Here is a 17500-nt window from a genome sequence, read left to right as displayed (position 1 = left end):
AACAGTCTGTGCTTATGTAAGTTGTTGCCCAGTGCAACATATGTTATCAAGCTAGCACTCCGATGGGTAAGCCATAATGAGGAAAACTATTATCACTCTGTGCTAGACTTTCTAAGAATGCCTTGCTTTAGATAGAAACTGTGCCACTGTTCTATAAAAGGATTGAATCGCTCTTTGTATTTATGTCTTTGCTTTTGCACTGACCTGAGTAGGGTAATTTTTATTTTAATAAATCTTCCATATATGAAACACTGCTGGAATTGACAGTGTTCTAAGACTTTTCAAGTTTAACATCTCTCTGCAACAACAATACTAGTAGTTACTAGAAGTAATAGCAGTACTAGGAGCAGTAGCAATAGTAGCAATATTTAGTAGTACTAGTAGTACTGATAGCGCAAGAAGTAGTACTAGCAGCAGCAGTAGTAGTAGTAATAGTAATAATAGCAGTAGTAGTAGCAGCAACAGCATACTAGCAGTCCTAGTAGCAGTAGTAGTAGTAGCACTAGTAGTAGTAGCAGCAGCAGCAGTAGTAATAGTAGTAGCTAGCAGTGGTAATAGTAATAGTAATAGCTGCAGTAGCAGTAGTAATAGTAGTAGTAATAATAGTAGATAGCAGCAATAGTAGTAATAGTTGTACTAGTAGCAGTAGTTGTATTAGTAGCAGTAGTAATAGTAATATAATTCTACATCCCTCCTGGCAACAACCCATCCTTAATTGAGACCCTCCTTTCTTGGTCATCATCTACATTTAGCCAGGAAACCATAATAATGGGAGATTTCAATACTGACTGGCACACTTGTTCTTCTGAAAGCCCCTATAATGTCATAAACTTGTATGGATTCAACCAAATGATACTCCTCAACTAGGACAGATAAGGATAGTAACAAACACTCAGTTCTAGACTGGACCCTTTCCAATAAAACCTCTCTAGTCTATCACTCTGTTTGCCTCCCAGACAGCCTAAGTGACCACCTACCCACCTATCTACTTAGGCATTGCCACTGCCCCTCCAGAAAATGTGTTATATAAACAAGTGCACAACAAAAGAACATTTTCACCAGAAACTTTTAAATTACTCCTGCAGCACTGCAACTGGTCACAACTAAAACATCTCCAACTAGATGTTGCTGTTCAATATTTTAACACCAAATTCCTTGATATACTAAATAGTCCAGCTCCACTTAGAATTATCTGGGTCAAATCTAAATACACCCCATGGCTTACTACAGAAACCAAACAACTATTCAAACAGAGAGACAAAGCCTGGTTCCAATACCAGAGCAACAAAAGCCAAGCCTCCTTAGTCAGCTACTGGTAACTAAGAAACAAATCCAAAAAACCGATCAAGAAAGACAAAAAACATTTTTATACTAGAATCTAACATAAACACCAAAATAATCCCCCCAAATTTTTGGGTGTCATTAAACAACTCCTACAACCAGGCCATTCCTCAACACCAACCCTCCATCAACACAAATTCTAAGGACAGTATACCTACCCAGTTTAACTCCTTCTTTACCAACTCCATACTTTCTCTAGTAAACAATAACAACAATGCACCACTATACATTCCATCAGGAACAGAAACTACCACCATTTCCTTCTCTCTAAAACCTGTCCAAAAAAGTGCAATAAATAAATTGCTAATCAAACTGAAGCCCACAGCCCTAGCAGTTGATCAGCTACCAAATGAATATCTCAAGTCAGCTATCAATGCCATCCATTACCCTGTATCTCTATTGATCAGTAGCTCAATCACACAGCAATATGTTCCCAAGCTCTGGAAAATTTCCTACGTAATCCCACTACACAGAGGTGGCCCCCTCAACAAAACTCTCTAACTAAGGACCAATAGCCATTCTATCACTCCTACCAAAAGTCCTGGAAAAATGCATCCACTCACAACTTTTGGACCATTTAGTATCTAACAACCTGTTAACCAATTCCCAACATGGCTTCAGACCCAAGCACAGCACCACAATTGCTCTCATATGTTTCACTAATACAGTAAACCTACTCAAAAATAGTGGACAACTTGTTTCCACCATATTTCTAGATATGTCCAAGGTATTCAACACCATATTCCACCAAAAGCTCCTTTATGAACTCTCATCTCTTAACCTGTCACAATCAACCGTCTCCTGGCTTCTCAACTACCTTTCTAACTGCCAACAAGCTGTAAAGAGGCAAAATGACCTCTTCCCCCTGTTACCTGTTACAGTTGGCATACCACAAGCTTCAATTCTTGGCCCACTCCTTTCTACTATCTTTACCAACAAACTTCACACCACTACTTACCTTGCCACTACCATCCAATACGCAAATGACTCCACACTCATCTGTGTTGCACCCTCACTTCTGCACCTCCAAGAAATTGCCCAAAAATCCTACTTATCCATAGACTCTTACCTTTCCAACCATCAACTTATTGTGAATCCAAGCAAAACAAAATTAATGCTCTTCTCCAATAACAAGTCTACTGACCACAATCCCCCCTTTAGCATCTCTTCATCCAACACCTTAATCGAAAAAGTCCATCGCACCAAACTACTCAGTGTCACCATCGACGCCAACTTAAGATTTGATAAAAAATTATCTTTTAGTATCAAAAAGGCCCACATAAAACTAGGTTTTCTTTATAGAATCAAGTCATACTTTACCAACACCACCAGGTAATCAATTGCTGAGACCCACCTTTTGTCTGTCCTATTGTACGCATCTCCTATCTTCACAAACCTTAAAAGATCAGACCTAAATAAAGTAGAACCCGTTACCACAAAATTATGAAATTCACCACAAACCTGCCACACAGATCCCATCACTGTGTCGCTCTCCTCTCTGCCAACTAAAATGGCTAGAATTTCCCAACCTCCTACCCCCTCAACCAACTTACAATCCCCCATACTACCATCTACCAACCTGATAACTGGCCAGCCCTCCAAAACCTTGTGCAAACCTACTCCAATAACAGAACCCTAAGATCTTCCAATAAATTACTGCTAAAAGTCACTAAATTCAGAAACAGTTTTGGAGATTCTCTTTATTCCAACCATGTCTCTAGGACATGGAATTCCATCTCTCAACACATTCTTAACACCAGCAACCCACCCATGTTTAAACACTCACTCAAGATGTACTTAAATGATAACTGGCTCTGCTCCTGCTCATCCCCAGGCTGACTGTACTACTAGCGTTTATTTTCCTATCCTCTAACTAACTTCTCTGCAACCTAATTTGCTCCCTTAAACTTTCCCACTTTCTATTCATCCCACTTCTCTCCTGACTATCACCTAACTATATAGGCTTTACTCCTATTAATATGTCTCTCTGAATATAGTACTCTACAAATTCTATAAGGTGCAGCTGCCTGCTTTATATAATATATACGTTTGGATTTTTTTACTTAATGGACCTCCACTAAAATGGCACATTTGTATTGTGTTCCTGTGCTTATGATGTTAAAAATATTGTACTGTATTTCCCTAATTCTTTATGGTGATCTTTTGTTCTTTGGTGTATATAATGCTGTAATTACTAAATTGTACTTGGAGCTCTGCTCCCCTAACTCTGCTGAAAATGGGCTACCAGCCTAGCTGGACCTCTCTGGTAAACAGATGTCAAATAAAATAAATAAATCAATAAATAGTAGTAGTAGTAGTAGCCAGCTGTAGTAGTAGTAGCAGCAGTAGTAATAACAGTAGTAGTAGTATCTAGCAATAGTAATAGTTGCAGTAGTAACAGTAGTAGTTGCTGGCAGTAGTGGTAATAGTAGCAACAGCAGTAGTAATGGTAGTAGCTAGCAGTAGTAGTAATGGCTGCAATAGTAATAGCAGCAGCACTGCAGCAGTAGTAATAGTAGTAGCAGTAATAACACCAGTAGCACTAGTAGTAGTATTGGTAGTAGTAGTAGTAGTAGTAGCCGCAGCAGTCCTAAAGTAGTAGTAGTACTCAGCTGTAGCAGTAGAAATAGTTTCAGAAGTAGTAGTAGTAGTAATAGCAGTAGTAGTATCAATGCTAGTAGAAGCAGTAGTAGTAGCAGCAATAGTAAAATCATGTTATAAATTGAGAACTGAAACTCTCTGGTAGTGGAACCGAAACATCACGATTAATTAACTTTTCATAGTACTGCATGTCCAAACCTCTGTATTCTGGTCTTCCTTGCTCTGTACTTGTTTGTGCTATGATTTGTGGGTAACATCTGAATTGTTCTTTTTCTGAAAAGGTGATAATTTGTTCCATAAAAAAGTGAGATTTGCTGCTCTGTTATTTTATGAGGACAACTATGATTCCTTCTGTAGGCTGAGCAGCAGCAGCTCACATCATAATATTTAGGTCTTGCAGCATCTGAAATAACTGTAGCTTATACGTTACCCTTTTGTACACTTGACAAACTATGTGCACTCAGAGGAATTGTATCTTTACATTTTGTTTCAGTTTTTAAAAGGATCAGTTTCTGTGCCTCTATCACAGTTGAAATTTATTCTTCCTTAACATCTATTAGCAAAGAATAAGAATTAGATTGCTTATTTAGGCTTTGATCTCCTTCTCTTTGGCAGAGAAGATGGTTATAAGTCAATTCATAAAAGTGGTGAAATCTTGTACACTTAAAACTGACAAGTAACAGTCTGCAACCACTGAAATGTTACATTCCTTCATTAGATTTTTTTGATTGTTTACATTGATCTCGCTACCTGTTCATTACTCTGAGGATAGAGGTGCCTGAAAGGGTTTGCTTGATTTTCTAGGTGTCTGCAAAATTTCTAATGTCCGACCAGCAATTCTGTTTTTGTGGCATACAAGAATAAAGCCCTAACTATGTCACAATGACCTGAGTTCCAAATAGTGCCTTTGTTAGCAGAGAAGCTAGGTGAGGTAGGGTGGGACTGAGGGGTGGATGCTAGCTTACTCATCCTGCGAGGAGGGAGATGTGGCTATGGTCAGTTGTGTTTGCCACATTCAGGTGGAGGCTTGCAGACTTTGGAAGGCAACACTATGACCAAGGCATGAGTTGGCATTGCCATGCAAGTGATAGAAGTCCTTACATGGTTATATGTTTAAACACACATGTGCACAAGAAGGGAGAAGCAGGCCTTTATGGTGATGTGAATCTTTACACCAGCCACCAGCAGCATGAGTTAGAAATTATTAGAAAGGTCCTGCTGTTAGTATAGGGGCAACTTCCCTGTGGACACTTTGGCCAATATGGAGAGTGGCGGTGGCAAGGTAGCGGTGAGCCATTCATTTGGTTTTATGGCTACAGACTATGATTAATGGTGATACTGGCTCTCTCCTGAGAGCCTTCAAGCTGTCAGTCAAGTCAGATGGTGTCAGAGAACTGGTGAGCCATTTGAAGGGCCACTGGCTGCCTGGAACACTGATGGGTTTATGAAACCTTCACATGTTCTGTATTAGATCACTGTTGCAGTAGCCATTATTCAAATAAGATATATCCTGCCAAGGAAACTGGACATCCACCTAGTCTACAAAGCTTCAGGCCTCTTCCTCATGTGTCGTATGTTCACCCTTAGCACAAGAGTATGTGCTAATATAAGTGGGATGTATGGACACAACAAAACGCAGAACTTTCTTGCTGATAGTACGCTTATGCAGATGTTTAGTACTGACAGCTGGCCTCAGCTACCACATCATACAAATAAGTACTCCTTTGGAGAACCTTCCTTCTTATTTAAAGAACTTTTAAAAGCAATCGCATATGAAAAGGGTAAACATTCTTGTGGTAGGCAAATATAAGGACAGAGATAGCAATTGTGTTTTTTGTGTAACTGAAGAACACACTGTTAAGTCATATCAAGTCTGTCTTTCTTTTACACCAAAAACTGTTAGGAGTACACTCAACTTCTTCAAAATTGTTCATGAGAACAAATGCCTGAGAAACTTGGCATGAGCTACTATGTCATCTGATTCTTCAGCAGTGGACTTCTCCCCCCAAAATCATCATCATCTTCATCAACCCCCAAAGACTGCATGGGGTTGGGGTGTCATGTCAACTGTTGCTATCTATCTCTATCTCTATTCAGTTCCACTCTCCTACCTTCTTTGACACTCAAACTGAATAGAGATAGAGATAGATAGCAACAGTCAGGCATGAGTGTCATGTCAACTGTTGCTGTCTATCTCTATCTCTATTCAGTTCCACTCTACTACCTTCTTTGACACTCATGCCTGACTGTCACAGGTCTTCTGTCACGCACAATCAATCCACCTCTTTGCAGGACACCCCTCATTTCCTCTTGCCTTCTTCCTGTCTGTCCCAAATCTTCCTCACTATTGCCTTCTGCATTTCTGTTCATATGCCCAAACTACTATAATCTGTTCTCTTTAACCTTTTATGCAATTGGAACTAATTTGGCTTCTGCTCTTATGTCCTCAGTTCTTAGTCTGTCACACAGTGTGCATCCTACCACCCATCTCAGGCACTTCATCTCCACCACCTCTAGCTATCTCAACTGCTCTGCCTTTACTGACCAGGTTTCTGTACCATATAGTAGTACTGGTCGCACCACTGCTTTACACACCTTACTTTTCAGCTTCTTTGGCATTCTTCTGTCATACACTGCACATGAAACACTGTGCCAGTTGTCTGCAGCCCCTCTGATTCTAGCTTAGACCTCCTCATTCAAACTTCCCTTCTCCTCAAGCACCCCTCACAGATACTTGAAGCTGTTAACCTGTTCCACTATTTTCCCTTCTATCTCAGCCCTCAGCTTCTTCTGATTTCCCCCATTTGCTGCCATTACAACTGTCTTATTTGTACTCTGTTTCATCCCATGTGCCTTCAGTTTGTATTCCGTTCCCCTGTCCTTTGCTGAAGTTTTTGCTCATAGTCTGCCTTTAATGCCACATTGTCTGCAAACAGCAACTTTGTTGATCTGAACCCTCTGATCTGTTTGCTAATGTAGTCCATTGCCAGTAAGAACAGCAGTATGACCGAATACTGTTCATACTTGGGTCATTGGATCCTTGTACATAGCTTGCACTAACTCTGCCTTGTTTCTAGTACTTTGAACCACTGTAGGACTGGCCAAATCAGCTTTCTTGGGACCTTGTCATATGCTTTCTCTAAGTCTAGCAATGCCCAGTTGGACTGTTTTCTCATTTCTAGCATTTTCTCAAGCATCTGTCTCACTGCAAACATTGAGTCAGTTTTGCTGCATCCTGACCTGAATCTGAATTGCTCATCTGCCATCTTACTTTTTGCTACTCTGAGCATTCCTTCATCAAACACTCTCTACAGAACTTTCATGCAATGTAACAAGAATTCCATTATCTCTGCACTGCCCACAGTTTAAATGTCCCATTTGTTCTTGAACAATGGCACTAGTATGCTTATTCTCCAGTCATGTGGGATACACCTTTCTCTCCATCCTGCTATGAGTACCTTCAGGAACCAGTTCTCCCTTATCTCACCCAACATCTTTATCATATCTGCTGTGACCTCATATGAGCCTGCTGCTTTCCCTGACTTAATTTTCCTTAGTACTTTTGATGCCCGTGCACTGGCCCAGCAATCAAGGAGCCTCAATCCTCACCACTAACACCAGTGAGGGGCATCCACATAGGGGAGGATAACAAATGCACACACAGTAAAGTAGAATTTCCCTTAAGAGCACACAGAGATCACAGTCAGTCTGGGGCTGGTCTTTCCCTTTCTCTTCAGATCCCCAATAAGACTCCCCACTGGCACAGCTATAGAGTGGGATCCTTAGCCAGGGTCCCAAGCCAAGTCCTTCTAGCACTCTCTCTGTCCAACCAGAGCTTCATGTCCCTGCCCAAGTAGCTGACACACACACACACACACACACACACACACACACACACACACACACACACACACACACACACACACACACACACACACTTTGAGATATGATTTTTATACAACCACACAGACACTCCTGGGGAAGGCTGGCACAGGTTCACTAGCTGTGTCCCTTCTATCCAGGCTATAAGGAAGTAATCATTGCCACCAGCACCCGTATTTATCAGCTACTAAAAAGGCCCCTACTAAAGGGTGTCCAGTTATTACTGTGCAATATTATTATCCAAATGGTAAGTGTGACAGAACAGCAAAGCTTATTGGAGTGACTTGGACAGTATCAATATATACATGCAATGTACTCTAGAGCTTAAATTATCTCTAAATAAACAGCCACAGTTGAAAGGTCTAAAAATATTTAATAATAAATAATAAAAACACAAGACAATACTTCTTACTACACAGTGCTAGTCAAGAGTTCAGAGATCACAGATAAATGCTTAAAATAGTACAGTAGAAAAGTTCTGACATCAATACAGAAAAAACTGATTGAATCTTCCTTTTCCTAGCTATATCTAAGAGAAAACACAGTTCTAAAATAAACTTACATATAGAGCATAGGCAGAATGCTGGTCATGTTGGATGTTCTCAAGACAAATGGAAAATGCTCTGAGTCTCTCTGTCCTTAAATTGATAACACAGTATCACTGACTCATTTCAGATTACATCATTATTTTCTGTTTCCCAGGCTAACAGAAGCTCAGAGTGTAGCAGCTCTTTTGATCTTGCACCTGGTCAGGAGGCTACAGCAATAAAATACATTATTCATCCAAATTCTAGCAACTAGCTCTAGTCCCAAAACAAGAGCAAGAATTTCTTCATCCAGACATCTCAGCTCCAGGTTTTGTGATCAAAGAATTATATCAGCGTTTCTACAGCAGAGTGCACTGTTGTTACATTTTTGCAGTTCCACATTTAACATCATTTTCTTCCATTTAAGAGAACAAGCCTGTATTTACAAAATTCTATATGGCTGGGCTGGCACCCTTCACATGTCTAAACATATCTTCCCCCGGAGAACTCAAGCTAGTTTTTCAAGTGTCCCTTGAGAAACATTGCTTGAGAGGGTTAGGTCTGTCTGAATATTCCTTACTCCGTTCCCTGTCTTGAGAGCCCATCTGCATTGGCATTGCTACTCCCACTGCGGTGCTGCACTGACATATATGCTTGCAACCCTAGGCTCCATCTTAGCAACTTGGCATTTTGCTGGCTGGCTCTGTATAACCATGTTAGGGGATTGTGATCGGACACTACAGTGAATTTTCTTCCATACAGATAAGGCTGACGTTTCTGCAGTGCCCACACTATGGCTAGACATTCCTTTTCTACAGCTATATAGCATTCCTCCTTGGGTTGGAGCCTACAACTGAGATAAACTACTGGGTGCTCTTCTCCCTCTGAAGAAATCTGGCTAAGTACAGCCCCCACCCCATGGTTCAAAGCATCCACCTGCACAACAAATTCTTTGTTGTAATCTGGACTGGCTAACACAGGGGGTCCTCCCAAAGCTTCTTTAAGCTTCTGGAATGCCTGCTCATATGCTGTGGTCCACACTACCTCATCTGGCCTGTTCATCCTTGACAGGTCTGTGAGGGGAGCAGCTATGGTACTATAACTGGGGACAAACTTTTTGTAGTACCCTGCTGTCACTAAGAATGCCCTCACCTGCATTTTGGTAACAGGTGCAAGCCATACCTGAATGGCTTCTACTTTGGCAGGTTCTGGCCTGATCTTACTCCCCACTCTATGTCCCAGGTAGGAGACCTCTGCCATACCCACCTGACATTTGCTCAGCTTAATGGTCAACACTGCCCTATGTAGTCCAGCAGCTCCCTGATATGTTGAAGGTGCTCTTGCCAGGAATGGCTGTAGATGGCAATATCATCTAGGTAAGCGAGGGGAAACCCTCCTGCTCCTGCTAGGATATGATCTACCAGCCTCTGGAAAGTTGCTGGGGCATTTTTCATCCCAAAGGGCATCTTTGTGAACTCATACAAGCAAAAAGGAGTCACAAAGGCTGACTTCTGTATACCACTGGGAGTCAAGGGCACCTGCCAGTAACCCCTGGTAAGATCAATGGTTGTAAGATACTTAGCCCCACCCAGCTGCTCTAGGGCCTCATCTGTCCTAGGCATGGGGTAAGCATCTGACTCTGTGTGACTATTTAATTTCCTGTAGTCCATACAGTCCCTGGTGCTGCCATCCTTCTTTGGCACCAGCACCACTGGGGAGGCCCAGGGACTGTTGGACTCTTGAATTACCCCTAGTTCCAAATTCTCATGCATCTCCTCCCTCAGAGTCTGTTTGACTCTCTCAAGCACCCTATAAGGGGCGTGCCTAATAGGCCTTTGGGGTCCTGTATCCACCCAGTGCTGTACCAGGTGGGTGCACCCTGGTTTCCCAGTGAACATCTCCCCAAATTCCTGTAACACTACTCGGATTTCTCAAACCTGGGTAGGAGATAGCTGCTGGGACATTGCTACCCCTTCCACTGAGGTGTCTGTCCGAGCTTCACTGAGGAGATCAGTCACCAGACCTCCCTCAGACTCCACCTGCAAGCCACTGTAAATACTCAGCACAAGGGCCTCCCTATCATGGTATGGCTTCATCATGTTAACATGGTACAACTTGTGCCCCTGCCTCCTGCCTAGCAGTTCCACCATGTAGTTAACATCACTTACCTTTCTTACCATCAAGCTGCTTGCAGCTTGTTGTGTCTGACAGGAATGAGAACCATTATCTTCTGCCCTACAGTATGCTCTCTACCTTGAGTATTCCTGTCATACCATACCTTTTTCTGTTGTTGGGCTTCTGCCAGGCTCTCCTGGGCCAAGCCCATGAGTTCCCTGAGCCTTGTCCTGAGATTTAGGGCATATGCCACAACAGACCCCTTGTGAGGTTCACACTCACTTTTCCATTCATCACAAATTAAATCTAGAGGTCCCCTCCCCCTATGCCCATACAACAACTCAAAGGGTGACAACCTGTGGATTCCTGGGGAACCTCTCTGTAAGCAAACAACAGATGAGGCAAATATTTGTCCCACTCCCTCTGAAACTGATCTGCAAATGCCCGTAGCATGGACTTGATTGTAGAGTTTAACCTCTCAACAAGACCATTAGTCTGGGGATGAAAGGGGATGGTCTTTAGGTGCTTTGCCCCACAGTACTTCCACAGACAAGCCAGCAGGTCTGACATGAAATTGGCACCTCTGTCAGTCAGTATTTCTTTTGGGAAGCCTACCCTGCTGAAAATCTCTAACAAAGCATTTGCAACCTTTTCTGCCTCAATAGAGGACAGAGCCACTGCCTCAGGGTATCTTGTAGCATAATCGACTACCACTAAGATATATTTTTCCCTGTGGAACTTGGGGTACTCAGAGGCCCCACAATATCCATAGCTACCCTCTGAAATGGCTTTTCAGTCACAGGGAAAGGCATCAAAGGAGCTTTCACCTTGTCTTCTGCCTTGCCTACATTTTTTCACTGCTCACAGGTCCTGCAGTATCCTGTTACATCTCTTGAAATTCCAGGACAATAGAAGTTCTGCATAATATGCCTCTTTGTATGTTTTATGCCCATATGACCTGCAAAGGGAATATTATGGGCTATGGCTAGAAGTGCCAGACAGTAGGCTCTAGGCACTACCAACTGCTGTACCCTCTCACCTTCTAGCCCTCCCTCAGGGTCCACACTCTATACAGTAACCCTTTGTCCCAGTATACAGATTTCCCCTTCCCTTGAGAATCAGGTGCCTCAATAGCTACTTTCCTCAAGCCTTGCAATGTAGGGTCTGAGAGCTGAGCCTGTCTCAACTCTCTCTTTGTAACCCTTCCCAGCTCCCCTTCCACAGGAATTCTGGCATCCTCTGACAGCAGTGACTCACTGTCAGCCTGGGTACTACTACGCACCTCTACCTTTGCAGTCACTCTGTCCAAGGGAACATCAGTACCCACAAGCAGTGGTGGCTCACCTTCAGTCTCACTGATACAGCATAGCTTCCTCCATGAAATAACCACCTCACCAGTCCTGGCTGCAAGTATGCAGTCTGTCTGGGTCTCACCCAGGCTACCAGACCAACATGCTTGTCTCGAAGCCTGACTGCGTGTAATTGCATTAACATATTGTACTGCCTCATCCAAATCCTTCCCTATCAGGACATCTGCAGGATGGTAATTCAGTACCCTTGTTGTCTCAAGACAATCTACTATTGGAATTTTGTCTTTCCCACTTACTGGCTGTCTCACCTTTTGTTCCTCACCTTGCCTCCATGGACATCTGTATGCCACATGGCTCCACTGGTTGCATTCAAAACATTTAACCCTAGGTCCTGGACATGTACTTGGACTAGTGGTTTCCCCTGCTACTGGTGGATTCTGTTGGAGCAGTCTGGGCTGCCAACTATGGGTTCCTTTAGACCCATGAGCAGTAATGGGGGTCCCTTTCCTGTGCAGGGATACCCTGCTTGCTAGGTATAGGTCTCCCTTCTTCCCCAACTCCTCTGAAGTAGCAGATTGTCTATCAGCTAACTAGATCCTCATGTCCTCAGGCAAAATGTTAAGGGCTTGTTCCCTCACCAAAGGGTCTGCCAGCCCTTTAAAAGTGGTGAACTGACATACACTCACCCACCTATGAAAATAAGTTATCAGTTCAGCAACATATTCACACACACTTTCATCTGCCTTGTGTCTATGCTCACGAAACCTTTTCCTATAAGTTTCAGGTGTTAGCTTAAAAAAATCTTACAAACAGTTCTTAACAGCAGTATAATTAAAATATTCACAATCAACAAGTTTAGTTACAGCTTTACCATGGAGTAAGAGGGTCAGGAACTGTACCCAGAGCCTTTGGTCAACATCATACTGTTTACATACCCTCTCAAACATATGAATGAAACTATAAAATTACCCCCCTCTAAACTGCGGAAGAAATTTACTGACCTTATGTGCTTCTGGGGTCCAGTTACTCCCTTACCTCCATGACTCTAGGGAAGAGTCAACATCTCCTTTTTGTGCTGCCTCTGCCTTTCCTTCTCCTCAGCTTCCAGGCATAACAGTTTTTCATTCTCCTCAGCCTGTAGACATCTCAGTCTCTCTGCTGCTTCTGTTTCCAAATGCCTGGCCTCCAACTCAAGTCTCTTTAGCTCCAGATGGATTTTTAAGTCCTCTGCAGAAAGGTTGAGCTGTCCATTCTCTGAGTGTTGTACATCTCCACGGTCTGTCTGATCATCCTCCTGATTGCTGTTTTCTGATGCAGCTGTGACCAAAGCTGCAATCATGACTGCCTTAGTCAGGTTTCCCTGCACCAGTCCTTTAGTCTGGCACATAGCCAACTGGCTCCTTGTCAGCTTTCCCTACTCCTCTGCTGACATGCTTGCCTGCTCTCCCTGACTAACTAAGCTAACAAAAGAAATAAAAGAATTGTGATCTGAACTCTGAGTATTCATTGTGTGGCTGATTTAAAGTACAAAAATACCTTCCAAGATCACTGTACACAAGCTACAGGAATTCACACTACCCACACAACTACAAGCCAATTAGTATGTGCCAACCAATTAATATGTGGTGTGGATATCCCACCACTGCCAAACAATTAATATGTGACACCGGTGCACTGGCCCAGCAATCAAGGAACCTCAATCCTCACCACTAACAACAGTGAGGGGCATCCACATAGGGGAGGATAACAAATACACACATAGTACAGTACAATTTCCCTTAAGAGCACACAAAGATCATAGTCCATCTGGGGCTAGTCTCTCCCTTTCTCTCCAGATCCCCAATAAGACTCCCCACTGGCACAGCTATAGAGTGGGATCCTTAGCCAGGGTCCCAAGCCAAGTCCTCCTAGCACTCTGTCTGTCCAACCAGTGCTTAGCTCACACACACACACACACACACACACACACACACACACACACACACACACACACACACACACACACACACACACACACACACACTTTGAGATATGATTTATATACAACCACACAGACACTTCTCAGGAAGGCTGGCACAGGTTCACTAGCTGTGCCCCTTCTGTCCAGGCTATAAGGTAGTAATCACTGCCACCAAGACCCGTACTAATCAGCTACTAAAAAGGCCCTTACTAAAGGGTGTCCAGTTATTATTGTGCAATATTATTATCCAAATGGTAAGTGTGACTGAACATCAAAGTGTATTGGAGTGACTTGGACAGTATCACTATATACATGGAATGTACTCTTAAATTGTCTGTACACAAAACAGCCACAGTTGAAAGGCTTAAAAATATTTAATAACAAATAATAAAAACGCAAGACAATACTTCTTACTATACAGCGCTAGTCAAGAGTTCAGAGATCACAGAGAAATGTTTAAAATAATACAGTAGAAAAGTTCTGACATCAGTACAGAAAAAATCTAACCTAATCTTCCCATTTCCTAGCTATATCTAAGAGAAAACACAGTTCTAAAATAAACTTACATATAGAGCATAGACAGAGTGCTGGTGATGTTGGGTGTTCTCAAAACAAATGGAAAATGCTCTGAGTCTCTCTGTCCTTAAATTGATAACACAGTACCACTGACTAATTTCAGATTACATCGTTATTTTCTGTTTCCTGGGCTAACAGAAGCTCAGAGCATAACAGCCCTTTTGATCTAGCACCTGGTCAGGAAGCTACAGCAATCAGAAACATTATTCATGCAAATTCTAACAATTAACTCTAGTCTCAAAACAAAAGCAAGAATTCCTTCATCCAGATATCTCGGCTCCGGGTTTTGTGATCAAAGAATTATACAATGCTTGACTTAGTGTTCCTACAGCAGAGTGCATTGTTGTTACAGTTTTGCAGTTCCACATTTAACACAATTTTCTTCCATTTAAGAGAACAAGTCTTTGGCTTATATTAATATTTACAAATTACATTTATCTTCAAAATTCTATCTGACTAGGCTGGCAGTCTTCACATATCTTCACAGTGATGTTCTTACTTATTCTGTGGTGGACTCCTCCTCTTCTCTTATCATAGGCTGTGTCTGAGGCAGTACAGCTTATGTGGGGTTTCCTTCATTCAGAAGCTGCTGAAAGTACTCCTTCCATCTGCCTTTGATGTCCTGTGGACTGATGAGCAGGTTGTTGCTGGCAACTCCTATGAAGGGTGTCTGACTGTGTTCTTTATCTTTCAGTCTTTGCCTTGCAACCTGATATAGTTTCTTTGTGCCATCTATTATGTCAGTTTCCAGAAGCTGGTACAGTGCCTCTGATGCCTTATTCCTTGCTTTTGTAACTCCTGTTTTAGTCTCTTTGTTACCCAACCAGTATTCCTTCCTAGCCTGGTCCATCTTTTCAATCTCCCATTTTTTTCCTGCACTCCTTCTTTCTTTTCATGACTTTCTGGACTTCTGCATTCCACCACCAGATTTCCTTATGTACCTTATTTCCATACCTAGCTTGGCCACATATCTGTTCTGTAGTCCTCGCACGTGCTGTTTTGAGGCACTGCCATTCTTCTTAATCTACACTGATTTACTGTTCCTACTGAGGTGCTAGAACCTTGAGCAATTCCTTAAGCTTCAGTGCTTTCTGTCCGGCCAACTTCCAGGTCTTCAGCATGGTCTCTGCTGACCCCGGCCTTCTCTGACCAGTGCTTGCTGCTGATTGTGGCAGCCAGTGGTTTATGCTGTAGGCCAACTGTTTCACTGGGGATGACTTTGCAATCACTTTCCTTACTACAAGGAAGTCTACCTGAGTTGCATGCTGGCCAATCTTGTATGAGATATTGTGACTGCCTCTCTTTCTGAACCATGTGTTGGCTACTATCAAGCCATTTGCCAGACAGAAGTGTAGAATGGCCTCTCCTTCTTTTTTCTTGCTGCCTCACCAATTTGGACCAAGGCAGTCATCATATCCTTTTCTGTCTGCCCCAATACATGTATTCAGGTCACCCATCATCAATACCAATTCATGCTGTCCTACTTTATCTAGTAGGACAGGCAGCTGTTGTCTGAATAGTGCCTTATTATTAGGCTGGAGTCTGACTGCCATGAGTCTGTCTCTATTTCTGATAACATCTCTCACCTCACTACCTCTGAAACCTCTCCCTCACCACAATTTCCACAGCATTTCTAACCTATCCTCCTCTTGTGTAGTAGACTCTGGACCCCAAGCAAAGTGACTTTGCTGCACTGCCCCTCCATCTTGTCTGTAATTTACACATGGTGTCCACCCTCCTCCTTACCATCATGTCATCCACTTCCAAGCTGACCTCTGTTAGTGAACCTACATTAAGTGTAGCAATTCATAGTTCATGCTTGGCAGGTTGATTGGTTTTATATCCAGCTTTTCGATCAGCAGAGCTATCTCATGTAACCCAAACAGGGCAATTGGATATCAGCCAGCCAGTAACTTATTGATCCAGGGCTGCTGGGCTTTGTGGCAACCCCACACTGGCCAGTAGAGGCAAAAACACCCCTCCCATCATTAGTATGGGTCCCAGCCATAGGTCAGAGTAGGCCGGGTCTTCAACACAGTTATCACTGGCAAATGCCCATGCTCATTTGGTGACATTAGTCAACACAACCAAATCACCTACAGCCATATTTTTACACTGTTGAGTGGCTATCCCTGCCACAGTGTGTAGTCTGTGATCCATGTTCTCCTATCCTGAGGATACTGTGCACAACAATAGATGCCCGAAGTGGTTGATCTATACAACTTTTCCTCCTAAAGTGCAGCATCTAGAGTCTGTGCTTCTGTGCACAGCTCCATTTTTGGGTGAGTTTGAGATGAAAATGCTCAGCATGTTTTTCAGAGGTGGGAGGAACCCCACAGAGACGCAGAGAGAACACGCAGACTCCAAACAGGCATCGGCTTGAGCTTACCTTGTGCATGCTAGGTGACGACCTTAACCATTATGCCAACTTCTCCCCTCAACCAAAATAGAAAAAGGAAATTGACTGAAGAGTTAATTAATGGAGCCTGGATGTCAACCTCTTTTCTATGAACTGAGACTGATGACTCCCCTGAGATGCTTACATAGCTCTTGGACCTTCTGTCTGTTTCTTATGGGCTCTCTAGTAAGTCTCCTTCAAAGGCCACTATGGCCTAGGAACCTTGCATATCCCTTCACACAGTTCATCTGTCAGAAGTGCCCAGGAAGGGAGAACCACATTTCTTCTTGTCTGAGGGAGAGGGAAGCATACACTAACGAATGATGAGGGAAGACATTGGTGAGTCATTCATGGAAGTCCAGCCTATGGATTCCTCATCTAAGATCATACATCTCAAGACTTCAAAAAAATGCACACAAAAGACAAAGCACCTGTCTCCTCCTACTGCTCTCTCTTTTCAAAAAGGATCCTAGATGGATTGTTTCAATTTTGCTAAAGGCTTTTTTAAAACCATCCAATTTCTTCACCCATCTTTTCCAGCTTCTTTATCCACTCTAGGTTAAGAAAGAGAGCTCCTTCTTCCTCTGAAGAGGAAACCCTTTCTGCAACTGAACAAGAAGGGTTAGGATATGCCTTGTATATCTCTTCTGTGACTGCTTGTGAGTCATAATCTGAAGATAGTCTTTCCTCAGATTCTCCAAATAAGAAAATCTGTTTTGGAGGTACCATTACTAAAATGAAAGATTTTTTTAAGTAGGAAGGAAAACAAGTTTTGGATTCACAAAAAAGA

The 17500-nt window shown here is 42.7% G+C and overlaps 1 protein-coding gene across 1 annotated transcript in view; it reads left to right on the top strand.

Moving 5' to 3' along the window:
• Positions 1 to 17500, top strand: part of SERPINE3 (serpin family E member 3) — a 144731-nt gene that overhangs the window by 87855 nt on the left and 39376 nt on the right. The gene's annotated exons all lie outside the window — the stretch shown is intronic.

Source organism: Protopterus annectens, chromosome 5.part0 (genome assembly GCF_019279795.1).
Source record: "Protopterus annectens isolate FY-2018-M chromosome 5.part0, PAN1.0, whole genome shotgun sequence".
Taxonomy (NCBI): domain Eukaryota; kingdom Metazoa; phylum Chordata; order Ceratodontiformes; family Protopteridae; genus Protopterus; species Protopterus annectens.
This window is presented reverse-complemented; position numbering and strand designations above follow the sequence as displayed.